At 39.6% G+C, this 13,624-nt stretch overlaps 1 protein-coding gene across 9 annotated transcripts in view; it reads right to left on the bottom strand.

Annotated features, from left to right (window-relative positions):
• The window catches only part of SPIDR (scaffold protein involved in DNA repair), a 584,775-nt gene that overhangs the window by 450,951 nt on the left and 120,200 nt on the right, over window positions 1-13,624 (bottom strand). The gene's annotated exons all lie outside the window — the stretch shown is intronic.

The following is a 13,624-nucleotide window of genomic DNA, read 5'->3' as shown; positions in this document are numbered from 1 at the left end:
ACATGATGGGGAGTGAAGGATAAGATTTATAGTGTTTAAGGGTAGAAACTTTAACATTAGTAAAATAAGCCATAAAGATGTGATGCACAATATAATGACTATAAACAATAATATTGTACTATAACAATATGATAAATACTGCTTCAAATGGCAATCAAATTATATAAATGTGTCAAAGTAACATGCTGTATACCTTAAATTAACAAAGTGTAACATGTCAAATTTATCAAATAAAAAATAGATGGGAGTCACAATCTTTTTTAAATAAACAAACAAATAAAAAAACCCACAAGGCTTCTGGTAATATTAGGTATTTTAAAAAAGAAAGTCAGGTTACTTAATGGAAGAAAATATTTGCCAATTATATATTTGACAAGGGTTTACTAACTAGAATATATTTTTAAAAAATCCAAAGAGAAAAAAAACCCAATTAAAAAATCAATAAAGGACTTAAGTAGCCATTTCTTCAAAGAAGATATATAAATGACAAGGAAAACATGGTTATCATCATTAGTCATTAGGGAAATAAATACCCAAACCACGTTAATATACTACTTTATACCCATTAGGATTATTACAGTAAAGTTTCTTTTAAAAAGGAAAATAGGGGTGCCTGGGTGACTCAGTCGTTAAGCATCTGCCTTCGGCTCAGGTCATGATCCCAAGGTCCTGGGATCGAGCCCCGCATCGGGCTCCCTGCTCCATGGGAAGCCTGCTTCTCCCTCTCCCACTCCCCCTGCTTGTGTTCCCTCTCTTGCTATCTCTCTGTCAAATAAATAAATAAAATCTTTAAAAAAAATAAAAATAAAAAGGAAAATAAATGATGGTGAGGAAGTAGAGTAATTGGAACACTGTGCATTGCTGGTGAGAATGTAGAATAATGCAATCACTATGGAAAACAGGTTAGTGGTTTCTCAGTGAGTTAAATATAGAATTGCCATATGACCCAGTAATCCCAGTCCTTGGTATATACCCTAGAGAATTTAAAACAGGTACTCAAACTAATATTTGCACACCAATGTTCTTAGCAGCAATATTCACGATAGCCAAAGGGTGGAAAAACTCAAATATCCATCAACAGATGAACTGATAAATAATTTTGGTATATTCACACAACAGAATATTATTCGGCCATAAAAAAGAATGAAGTAGTGATATATGCTTCAGTGTGGATGAACCTCAAAAACATTATTCTAAGCAAGAACCAAACACAAAAGGTCACAAACTGTATGATTCCATTTATATGAAATATTCAGAACAGGTAAACTTACTGAAACAGAGAGAAGACTGGTATTCCTGAGGTGTGGGGTAGGGGGGATTTTGGAGTGGATGCTTAATGATATGGTGTTTCCTTTTTGGTGATGATTATGTTTTGAAATGAAGCAGAAGTGGTGGCTATACAACATGCTACTATGTACTGTCACTGAAATTACTTTAGAAAGTTAATTTTATATTATGTGAATTTCACCTCAATAAAATTTTTTTAAATAAATCAAGAGATCTGGGGCACCTGAGTGGCTCAGTTAAGCATCTGCCTTCAGCTCAGGTCATGATCCCAGGGTCCTGAAATCGAGCCCTGCATCAGGCTCTCTGCTCAGTGGGGAGTCTGCTTCTCCCTCTCACTCTGCCTGCCACTCTGCCTACTTGTGCGCATTCGCTCAAATAAAAAAACATAAATCTTAAAAATAAATAAATAAATTGAGAGATGTGATGACCAACTGCATGTAGCTAAGAAGTGTATGTGGCAAGGATAACAGATACTGAAGTTTCTTTGAACAATTAAGTGGGTAGACACCCCAGTAAGAGAAAAGAATCACAACAAACTGTATCAATTTAACAACATGTTAAAATGTATGGTCCAATAAAATAAGAAAAGAATAAGAAAAAATAAATGGATAATGTCTCACACTTTTTCTTCCATAACTGACTGCTACCTATGGCCAGTGCCCTGTGCCATATCCTTGGTGAGATAAGCAACTTTAATCATTAAAGTACTATTCTAATACATTTTGTATATTTATTTATCATTTTGGTATATTAAACAATTAACATACTTTTACTTGAGACAAAAAAAAAATATAATCATCCCTTTGACCCCAGTGTATTATTTTAGTTATTTTTTAAAGAAAATCAGTAGCAACTGGACTGCTAACAACTAAAAGTGGAAGATTACAAAATAATGGGTTTCACCATTTATACAGATTAAGTGGCTTGTATGAGACTAAATGACCTGACATCAGAGGATTTTCCAAATAAAGGGGCACACATAGGTTTTCTTGAAAAGGACTTCAAAAAGTAGAATAATAATTTCAAATTCAGAAGGTGACACTAGTGTTAATGGGCCTCCCCTATCTCACCAGTAATTGCCTCTCTACTCATTCTACCCTGATTACTTTGACTCTAACTTCTTGTCAGTTCCTGCTTACTCTCCTCAAGTGATCAGTTTCTCCAGCTCCCTATTGAAGGGCTAGTTTTAAACTCCAGTCATATCATCAGAGCCCTGGAATCTCCTCTTTTAAACTGTCATAACAGACAGCCCTTTCCAGCCCTGTCAGAAGGCAATACCTGCAAAAGTTAGAATGTTTAGGAAAATAAAATCCACAGTGTGACATTTCTTAGGATAAAACAAGTCACCTAAGTTAGTCTTTCTTAGGCTATAACTTGGTGAACCTGGGACCAATTCTAAAATTTGTATTTAAATGCTGTACCAATGGAAAAGGGTACATTCAATCAAATGGAAAGCAAACACTCACACTTTATTTTATAAAAGAAATTGAGTGGATGTAGGCTTGATTCTTTTGTGTAAAGATACAGAAATGGTCAGAAGAAGAGAGAGTAAAGTTGTATGACCATCATCTTATTATCAACTTTAGTTCTATAAGAAGCCTTCTTTCATCTCCTTGGATAACCTCTGAAATAGAGCTGACAGCCATGGAATGTTCAACAACCTAGATGTCTCACAGGCGTTTAAGGTAAAACAGAGGAGATTGTTCCCACATGAGCGTATCAGGGGAACCAAGACTGGCAGAGTCTTCCATTCTTTCAGAAAGAGCACAAATCCCAGATGCCTCTGTCATAGCTGCTGTAACTACAGCAGCCAGAGAAGAAAAAAGGGGTAAGATTTTTCTGGAGCACCAAAGATGTCTTTTTGGCTTTGGAACTCAAAAATTAAATCCCTCCCAAAATATTTATAATCTGAAAAACATTTTCATTATAATGTTTTAAAAATTGCTGGTATTTGAAAATGAAAAATAAACTGTGACAAAACTACTGAAATAAATCCATGAGAAATAAATCTTATCGTTCCATTCCAATTTCTCATTCTAATTTCTCTTGTGGGTTCATTTCTTCATACTTTCTAATAATTTTTACAACTACCCATACTATTTTTTTCTTCTTGCCCCAGAAATGTAGATTCAGCGTAAAGAGAAAATGAAATTTCCTTGTGTTGCTTTAATTTTAATATAGTACCTCTAACTGCTCTCCAAATCAGCATCCAATGCTGGTTCTCTACCAAACATTCCAAGGTGACATCAACAACTCACTGTACATCAACAACCCACTATACTTTTTCAATCTAATACTCTAACAGAAAACTCATTCTTAAGAAAAATCAGTTCTCTGTTTATCAAAACTACAATGAGATATCACTTTACATCTGTCAGAATGGCTAAAATGAACAATACAAGAAACAACAGGTGTTGGCAAGGAAGCAGAGAAGAACACTTTTGCACTGTTGATGGGAATGCAAACTGGTGTAGCCACTCTGGAAAACAGTATGGAAGTTCCTCAAAAAGTTAAAAATAGAGCTACCCTACAACCCAGCAATTGCACTAATGGGTATCTACCCCAAAGATACAAATGTAGTGATCCAAAGAGGCACCTGCACCCCCATGTTCATAAGCAAAAATGTCCACAATAGCCAAACTATGGAAAGAGCCCAGATGTTCATTGACGGATGAATGGATAAAGATGTGGTGTGTGTGTGTGTCTATATATATATATATTTGCAACAACATGGATGGAACTACAGGGTATTATACTAAGTGAAATAAGTCAGTCAGAGAAAGACAATTATCATATGATTTCACTCATAGGTAGAACTTAAGAAACAAAACAAACAAGCAAAGGAAAAAAAAAGAGAGAGACAATCCAAGAAACAGACTCTTAACTATAGAGAACAAATTAATGGTTTCCAGAAGGGAGATGGGGGGGGGGGGTGGGTTAAATAGGTGATGGGAGTATGAAGTGCACTTGATGTGATGAGCACCGGGTGTTATATGTAAGTGTTGAATCACTACATCATACACTTAAAATTAATATTACACTGTATGTTAACTAAAATTTAAATAAAAACTTAAAAATAATTTTTAAATTTTTCTTTATAATACTGTTATAGGCTGAAATGTGCCCCCCCAAATTCACACATTGAAGTCCAATATGCTCACAGACTAGGCATGTAGCATCATGTATGAAGTATCTCTTATAATATTTCTCCAACTAATTGAATTGTCCTTTTATTGTAGTAGGGGTTCGCTATACAATCTGGATACAAGTCCTTTACACATAAATGCTCTCTCTTAATGGTGGTCATTTTTTTTATTGTGATTAATTTTAATTTACAGTAGTTTTAATACTTGTTGCTTTTGTAGCCTACCAAAGAAAGCTTAGCCTATTCTCTACTTTTTCTTCTAGAAGCTTTCCGGCTTAACTTTCACATTTAGATCCATGATCCATCTTAAGTTTTGTGTATGTGAGATAAGTGGTCAAGGTGAATTTTTTATCTATGTGAATATCTAATCATTCCAGCACTATTTGTTTAAAAACCATTGTTTCCCCCATTGGAATGCTTTGTCAAAAATAATTTCTCAACTCTTATTCTGTTCCATTGATCTATCTGTATATCTTTATCCACTATCACAATCTTGATTACTGTAGCATTAGAGTAAGTCAGGTAGTATAAGTTAATGAAGTAATTCTTCAACACTGCTCTACAAAACCTAGATCCTTCATATTTCCATATGAATTTCATACTCAGCCTGTCCATTTCCACCTAAAGAGAAGAGGCCTGCTAAGATAATGACTTAGCCACATCAAGGTGGGTGGGAGAGGTGGTGACGCAGTCCTGCCATAAACCTCACCTCAGTGCAGTAAACCACAAACGGGGGGGAACTAACAAACCAAGAGCTTCCCCCTGCGGAGCCAAAGGTTTGTACCCCACATCAGGTACCCCAACTTTTCCAATCTGCACCTGAGAGATTATATTCAAAACATGTGGCTTTCAAAGCCAACTGGCCTTGGATCCACAAAACCCACAGAGCTGTACCAAACTGAGAAACATCTCTTAAAGTAATCATGTTCAGACTCACTCACATCCTGCAGCCCAGCCCAGAAAGAGCTCTTTGAAAAGCACCCAGACTCTATGTCAAAGAAATACATTTGCTAATCTTAGAGTACCATCTGAGAGGTCACAGCCTGTTGGGATACTCTCAGGGGAAGGAGGTGCTGCTGAGTGCCATTGTTAACTTCTCCCTCTAACTTACTAAAGCTAGTAGGTCCCTTTTTTCTTTTAAGGTTAGACTTCTTTTTTTAATTTTATTATGTTAGTCACCATACAATACATCATTAGTTTTTGACATGGTGATCCATGGTTCATTGTTTTCGTGTAACACCCAGTGCTCCATGTAATACGTGCCCTCCTTAATACCCATCACCGGGCTAACCCATCCCCCCACCCCCTTCCCCTCGAAAACCCTGTTTGTTTCTCAGAGTCCATACTCTCTCATAGTTCATCTCTCCCTCCGATTTCCCTCTCTTCATTTTTTGCTTCCTTCTCCTAATGTCCTCCATGCTATTCCTTATGTTCCACAAATAAGTGAAACCATATGATAATAGACTTTCTCTGCTTGACTCATTTCACTTAGCATAATCTCCTCCAGTCCCATCCATGTTGATGTAAAAGCTGGGTACTCATCCTTTCTGATGGCTGAGTAATATTCCATTGTATATATGGACCACATCTTCTTTATCCATTCATCTGTTGAAGGGCATCTCGATTCTTTCCACAGTTTGGCTATTATGGACATTGCTGCTATGAACATTGGGGTGCATATGGCCCTTCTTTTCACTACATCTGTGTCTTTGGGGTAAATAACCAGGAGTGCAATTCCTGGGTCATAAGGTAGGTCTATTTTTAAATTTTTGAGGAACCTCCACACTGTTTCCCAAAGGGGCTGTACCAACTTGCATTCCCACCAACAGTGTAAGACGGTTCCCCTTTCTCCACCACCTCTCCAACATTTGTTGTTTCCTGTCTTCTCAATTTTTGCCATTCTAACTGGTGTAAGGTGGTTATCTCAATGTGGTTTTGATTTGAATTTCCCTGATGGCTAATGATGATAAACATTTTTTCATGTGTTTGTTACCATTTTTGTATGTCTTCTTTGGAGAAGTGTCTTTTAATATCTTTTGCCCATTTTTTGACTTATTTGTTTTTTGGGTGTTGAGTTTGAGTTCTTTATAAATCTTGGATACCAGCCCTTTATCTATAGTGTCATTTGCAAATATCTTCTCCCATTCTGTGGGTTGCCTCTTTGTTTTGTTGACTGTCTCCTTTGCTGTGAGACAGCTTTTTATCTTGATGAGGTCCCAAAAGTTCATTTTTGCTTTTGTTTCACTAGCTTTTGCAGATGTATCTTGAAAGAAGTTGCTGTGGGCAATGTCAAAAAGGTTACGGCCTATGTTCTCCTCTAGGACACACTGAGGACTTTCATCCACTTTCAGTTTATCTTTGTGAATGGTGTTAGAGAATGGTCGAGCTTCATTCTTCTGCATGTGGCTGTCCAGTTTTCCCAGTACCATTTATTGAAGAGACTGTATTTTTTCCATTGCATGTTTTTTCCTGCTTTGTCGAAGATTATTTGACCATAGAGTTAAGGGTCCACATCTGGGTTCTCTATTCTGTTCCATTGGTCTATATGTCTGTTTTTGTGCCAGTACCATGCTGTCTTGGTGATCACAGCTTTGTAATATAGCTTGAAATCAGGCAATGTGATACCCCCAGCTTTGTTTCTCCTTTTCAACATTTCCTTAGCAATTTGGGGTCTCTTCTGATTCCATACAAATATTAGGATTGTTTGTTCCAGCACTTTGAAAAACGTCATTGGAATTTTGATCGGGATGGCAATGACGGTATAGATTGCTCTGGGTAGCACAGACATTTTAACAATGTTTATTCTTCTGATCCATGAGCATGGAATATTTTTGCATCTTTTTGTGTCTTCTTCAATTTCTTTCATGAGTGTTCTGTAGTTCCTAGAGTATAGATCCTTTACCTCTTTGGTTAGGTTTATTCCGAGGTATCTTATGGTTTTTGGTGCTATTGTAAATGGAATCGTTTCTCTAATTTCTCTTTCTACATTTGTGTTGTTAGTGTATAAGAAAGCAACTGATTTCTGTGCATTGATTTTGTATCCTGCCACATTACCGAATTGCTGTATGAGTTCTAGTAATTTGGGGATGGAGTCTTTCGGGTTTTCCACATAAAGAATCATGTCATCTGCAAAAAGACAGAGTTTGACTTCTTCTTTGCCAATTTGGATACCTTTTATTTTTTTTGTTGTCTGATTGCTGTTCCTAGGACGTCTGGTACTATGTTGAACAACAGTGGCAAGAGTGAGCATCCTTGACATGTTCCTGACCTTAAGGGAAAGGCTCTCAGCTTGTCCCCATTGAGGATGATATACACTGTGGGTTTTTCATAGATGAATTTTATGAACTTGAGGAATGTTCCCTCTATCTCTATACTCTGAAGAGTTTTAATCAGGAAAGGATGTTGTATTTTGTCAAATGCTTTTTCTGCATCAATAGAGAGGGCCATATGGTTCTTCTCCCTCCTCTTATTAATGTGTTCTATCACATTGATTGATTTGTGAATGTTGAACCACCCTTGCATCCCGGGGATAAATCCCACTTGGTTGTGGTGGATCATCCTTTTAATGTACTGTTGGATCCTATTAGCTAGGATTTTGTTGAGGATTTTGGAATCCATATTCATCAGAGATATCGGTCTGAAATTCTTCTTTAGATAGGGTCTTTGCCTGGTTTGGGGATTAAGGTAATACTGGTCTCATAGAATGAGTTTGGAAGTTTTCCTTCTGTTTCTATTTTTTGAAACAGCTTCAGTAGAATAGGTATTATTTCTTCTTTGAATGTTTGGTAGAATTCCCCACGGAATCCATCAGGCCCTGGACTCTTGTTTTTTGGGAGGTTTTTGATCACTGCTTCAATCTCGTTACTAGTTATTGGCCTATTTGGGTTGTCAATTTCTTCCTGTTTCAGTCTTGGCAGCTTATAGGTTTCCAGGAAGGCCTCCATTTCATCCAGATTGCTCAGTTTATTGGCATATAGTTGTTGATAAGAATTTCTGATAATTGTTTCTATTTCCTTCGTATTAGTTGTGATCTCTCCCCTTTCATTCATAATTTTATTAATTTGGGTCCTTTCTCTTTTCTTTTGGATATGTCTGGCCAGTGGTTTATCGATCTGATTCTTTCAAAGAACCAACTTCTAGTTTCATTGATCTGATCTACTGTGTTTCTGATTTCTAATTCATTGGTCTCTGCTCTAATTTTAATTATTTCTCTTCTAATGCATGGCTTCAGCATCGTTTGTTGCTTTTTCTCTAGTTCTTTAAGGTGTACAGTTAGTTGATGAATTCAGGATTTTTCTATTTTTTTGAGTGAGGCTTGGATGGCTATGTATTTCCCCCTTAGGACCACCTTTGCAGTATCCCATAGGTTTTGGACCGATGTGTTTTTGTTCTCATTGATTTCCATGAATTGTTTAAGTTCTTCTTTGATTTCCTGGTTGACCCAAACATTCTTGAGCAGAGTGGTCTTTAGCTTCCAAGTGTTTGAATTTCTGCTAAATTTTTTCTTGTGATTGAGTTCCAGTTTTAAAGCATTGTGGTCTGAGAATAGGCAGGAAATAATACCAATCTGTTGGTATCGGATGAGACCTGATTTGTGACCCAGTATGTGGTCTATTCTGGAGAAAATCCCATGTGCGCTTGAGAAGAATAAGTATTCTGTTGTTTTAGGGGGGAATGTTCTGTATATATCTAGGAGGTCCATCTGGTCCAGTGTATCATTCAAAGTTCTTGTTTCCTTGTTGATTTTCTGCTTATATGATCTGTCCACTGCTGAGAGTGGAGTATTGAGGTCTCCTACAATTAACGTATTGTTATCCATATGACTCTTTATTTTGGTTAACAGCTGGCTTATGTACATGGCTGCTCCCATGTTGGGAGCATAGATATTTACAATTGTTACATCTTCTTGTTGGACAGACCCTTTAAGAATGATATAGTGTCCTTCTGTGTCTCTAACTACAGACTTTAGTTTAAAATCTAACTTGTCTGATAGAAGAATTGCTACCCCAGCTTTCTTTTGAGGTTCCTTGGCTTGGAAGATGGATCTCCATCCCTTCACTTTCAGTCTGGATGTACCTTTAGGTTCAAAATGAGTCTCTTGTAGGCAGCATATGGATGGGTCCTGTCTTTTTATCCAATCTGCAACCCTGTGCCGTTTTATGGGAGCATTTAGGCCATTCACGTTGAGAGTGATTATTGAAAGATATGAATTAATGGTCATCGTGTTGCCCGTGAAGATGTTGTTTTTATAGACTGTCCCTGTAAATTTCTGTTGTATATCACTCCTGGGGTCTTTCTCCTTTTATAGAACCCCCCTTAATATTTCTTGCAGGGCCAGCTTAGTGGTCACATATTCTTTCAGTTTCTGCCGGTCGTGGAAGCTCTGCATCTCTCCATCCATTCTAAATGACAGCCTTGCCAGATAAAGTATTCTTGGCTGCATGTTCTTCTCATTTAGTACCCTGAATATGTCTTGCCAGGTCTCTGTGGATAGGTCTGACGTTATTCTGATGTTCCTCCCTCTGTACGTAAGGAATCTCTTCCCCCTAACTGCCCTTAAGATGGTTTCCTTGGTTCTAAGATCTGCGAGTTTTACTATTACATGCCGGGGTGTTGGCCTGTTTTCCTTGATCTTGGGAGGGGTCCTCTCTGCCTCTAGGACAGGAATGTTTGTTTCATTCCCCAGATTAGGGAAGTTCTCAGCTACGATTTGCTCAAATACATCTTCTACTCCTCTCTCTCTCTCCACTCCCTCCGGGATTCCAATTATTCTGACTTTGGAACACGTCATGGTGTCAGTTATTTCTCTGATTCTATTTTCATGGATTCTGAGCTGTTTTTTCCCGGCCTCCTCTTTTCCCTTTTCATCTAGTATATTGTCTTCCAGGTCGCTTATTCGTTCTTCTGCCTCACTTACCCTAGCTGTTAGATTATCTAGATTGGATTGGATCTCACTGATAGCATTTTTAAGTTCTGCCAATTCAGCTTTCATTTCTGCCCTTAGAGACTCTATGTTGCCATTAATTGATTTCTGCATTCTAGCCATTGTCTTCACAATTGATAGCCTGAATTCCATCTCCAACATCTTGGTTATAACCGCATCCATTGGTAAATCTGCAGCATAAGTTGTGATCTCTGAGTCTTTTCTATTTCGGGGGTTCTTCCTCCTAGTCATTCTGTTGACGGGTGGTTGAGGGAATGTATAGAGTCCAAATTATTGACCAGAACGCAAGCAAGATGCACCTGTTTTCTAGGGACCTTAGGGTTGCTGGCCTCTTGTTTTCCCAGGCTGTCTTCTGGGGGAGGGGCCTGCCACGCTATTACTCAGGCAACCCTGTTTGGGCGGAATTTCCCTGCCCCCCGTGGCAGGGGAACGGGCTCAGTGGGAATCAGTTTTGGGGGCTTTTCTTCTCTGGTGGCTTTCCGCATCTTTTCTGCGAGTCAGAGCAGAAGAGACCGTTTCCAACCCTCTGCCTCAGAGCAGAGAGATCGCAGTCTGTTCTTCAGTGAGCTCTCCAGGCTACACTGTCTCCGTTTCTGTCAGTGCTGCTATAAACTGCAGCGTCCTGGGTTGTGCGCCTCTCCGCAGCGCCACCAGTCCTGCCTCCAGGTTGGGGCACGTCTCTGCCCTTTGTGCTTCTAAAACCGCCAGCCGCTCCGGGTTTCTGCTCCAGGGGCTGCCCTAAAGTCTTTTCCCCGCAGCTACCGGTCTGCGAGTCTATGCCCTGTCCCCAGCGCACGAGACTGTCACTCATTGGCAGTGTAGGATCCCCATGGCCAGGCACCCTCCCGCTGCCATTTATCCTCCAATATCTGCCCGTGGAATCAGGGCTCCCTGCTTGATACATCAAAACCAACCGCCCGCGATATTCTGTTGGTAGAGATCCAGATCTTCTTACATCTCAGGCTGACTTCGTGGGTGCTGAGAGTGGTCTGGTAGATATCCAGGTTAATTCTGGGGACCAGTTGAAATAGGGTCCCCTACTCCTCCACCATCTTCTATACTAACCTAACCTTAGACTTTTTTGTTCACCATGGATGCCATCTTTATCCTCCAACCAGTGCACACCACTTTTGTGCTCTCCCTCTGTGTTGCTAAAGTCAGCAGGAACCATTTTTCTTTTTCCTTAGAGGGTAGGTACCATCTTTGCATGCTCACTCGTCCACACTCTGCAGCACCACTGTCTCCTGAAGGGGAGCTTTTACACACATCTGGTGCCCCAGTTTTTGCAGTTGCAGCCCAGGAATGCTCCTTGATAGCCTGGCTCTGGTGGCCAAGGAGGCTTGTTTTCTTGGATCCCATGGTACTCTACAATTGGACACAATTCTTGGCAGAATACTACCCCCAGGGCTCTGCACACATAGCAGAGTGAAACACACCCCTAGTCTTTCTGAGAAAGTGGCCTATCTGCTTGTCCAAGAAATTTGGCTTGATGGGTAGGTTTCAGGTCTAACACACATTTAGGTGCCCAAAGACATGCTTTCAGGAAAACAGAGGCCACTGGGTACAATCTTTGCACTTTGCCTTGCTCTAACTAACTAGTATCTCTCAGAAAGAAGCTTATACCCTTGTCTGGCAGCTTGATTTTTAGAGCTGCTGCCAGGGAACATGTCCACATCACCTGGCTCTAACGGCCATTGGGGTTTACGCTCACAGGTCTCATAAGACTGTCACCAATGGTGAAAGAGTTCTTAAACAGTTACCACACTCAGGGCACAGCAAGAGGCAACAGACCCAGGAGCTTTGTGAAAGATGCCTACAAGCAGGCATCATAGCTCCAGCCTGAGGGACAGGCTGCTAATTAAACATACATCTAAGGGCTGATTGTAAACCTGACCAGAGATCTCAGAAGATGGGCACTATGTTCATGTTCACCCTCAGTTGCAATCCAGAGCACCAGTCTCTTAGAAGGGAGCTCTTACATGTGTTTGGTATTCCACTTTTTACATCTGGTGTCCTGGTGTTTGTGGCTGCCACACAGGCGAGGCCCCTTGAATGCTTGGCTCTGGTCAGGCTCTGGCTCTGGCCAGGGGGGCCTGTATTCCTGGCTCCCATAGGACTTTTAACAAGTGGAGAGACAGTTCTTTGTAGGGTGCCACTCCCAGGGCACGGAACAAACAGCAAAATGAAACCCCCCCAGCCCCGTCTCTCTGTTGAAAGAGACCCATTTGCTTGTCCCAATGCTTCAGATTGATTAACAGGCTTCAGGTTTGGCATACACCTTAGAGGCTAGGGAGGCACTCACATGGAACATAGGCAGAGGAACATCATCAATGTGCCCTCCCTCTCCCTCACTATAGTTTGCCAGTATCTCCCAGAAAGAAGTTAATACACTAGTCCACAGTGTTGATTTTTGAAACTGTTGTTCACAGCACAACTCCAGATCTTATGTTATGGTGGCCACCAAAGCTTATGCTTGTGGTCCCACAGAACTGTATGTGTAAACATACATAATATATGTTTTGCATACACACACACACACACACACACACACACACACACACACACACACATATATGCATACTTTAAAAGCTGTTGCCTAAAGATCTGGCTTCCAATCAGCCTGGATTTAGGCCTTAACTGAGATATTCCCCTCTGGGACATGGATATGTGCCCCTTGGCAAATCCTCCATAACTGGGAGCTATTAACAAAAAATTAGGCTGCTTGGAAAATCATAAAGGACCAAGAGACAACCAAGAACTAGGGAAAGGTTGAACATCAAAGGTTCATCTCCTACAAGAGACATTCTTCCGAGACTGGGAGAGTTGACTGTTTCATTTAATACAGAGAAACAAACACAAAGAGTCAAGCAAAATGAAGAAACAGGAATGTGTTCCAACTGAAAAAATAAAACTCCCCCCACCAAAAAACCCTTAATGAAACAGAAGTAAGTAATTAACCTGATGAAAAATTCAAACTAATGATTATTAAGATGCTTTCCGAATTTGGAAGAAGAATAGATAAACACAGTGAGAACTTCAAAAAAGAGTTAGAAAATACAAGAAAGTACCAAATGGAAGTCATAGAGCTGAAGAATGCAATAACTAAACCAAAAAATACACTAAAGGGGTTCAACAGCAGATTGGATGAAGCAGAAGAATCAGTGAACTCAAAATAGGGCACTGGAGATTACCCAATCAGAGCAGAAAAAAAAAAATAAAAAAATAAAAAATGAAGGTAGCCTAAGGGA

The sequence above is a fragment of the Callorhinus ursinus genome, unplaced genomic scaffold (genome assembly GCF_003265705.2).
Source record: "Callorhinus ursinus isolate GAN/ISIS: 27379988/994484 unplaced genomic scaffold, GSC_fseal_2.0 scaffold5, whole genome shotgun sequence".
In the NCBI taxonomy this organism is placed as follows: Eukaryota; Metazoa; Chordata; class Mammalia; order Carnivora; family Otariidae; genus Callorhinus; species Callorhinus ursinus.
The sequence above is the reverse complement of the archived record's forward strand: the minus strand, read 5'-3'. Positions and strand labels throughout refer to the sequence as shown.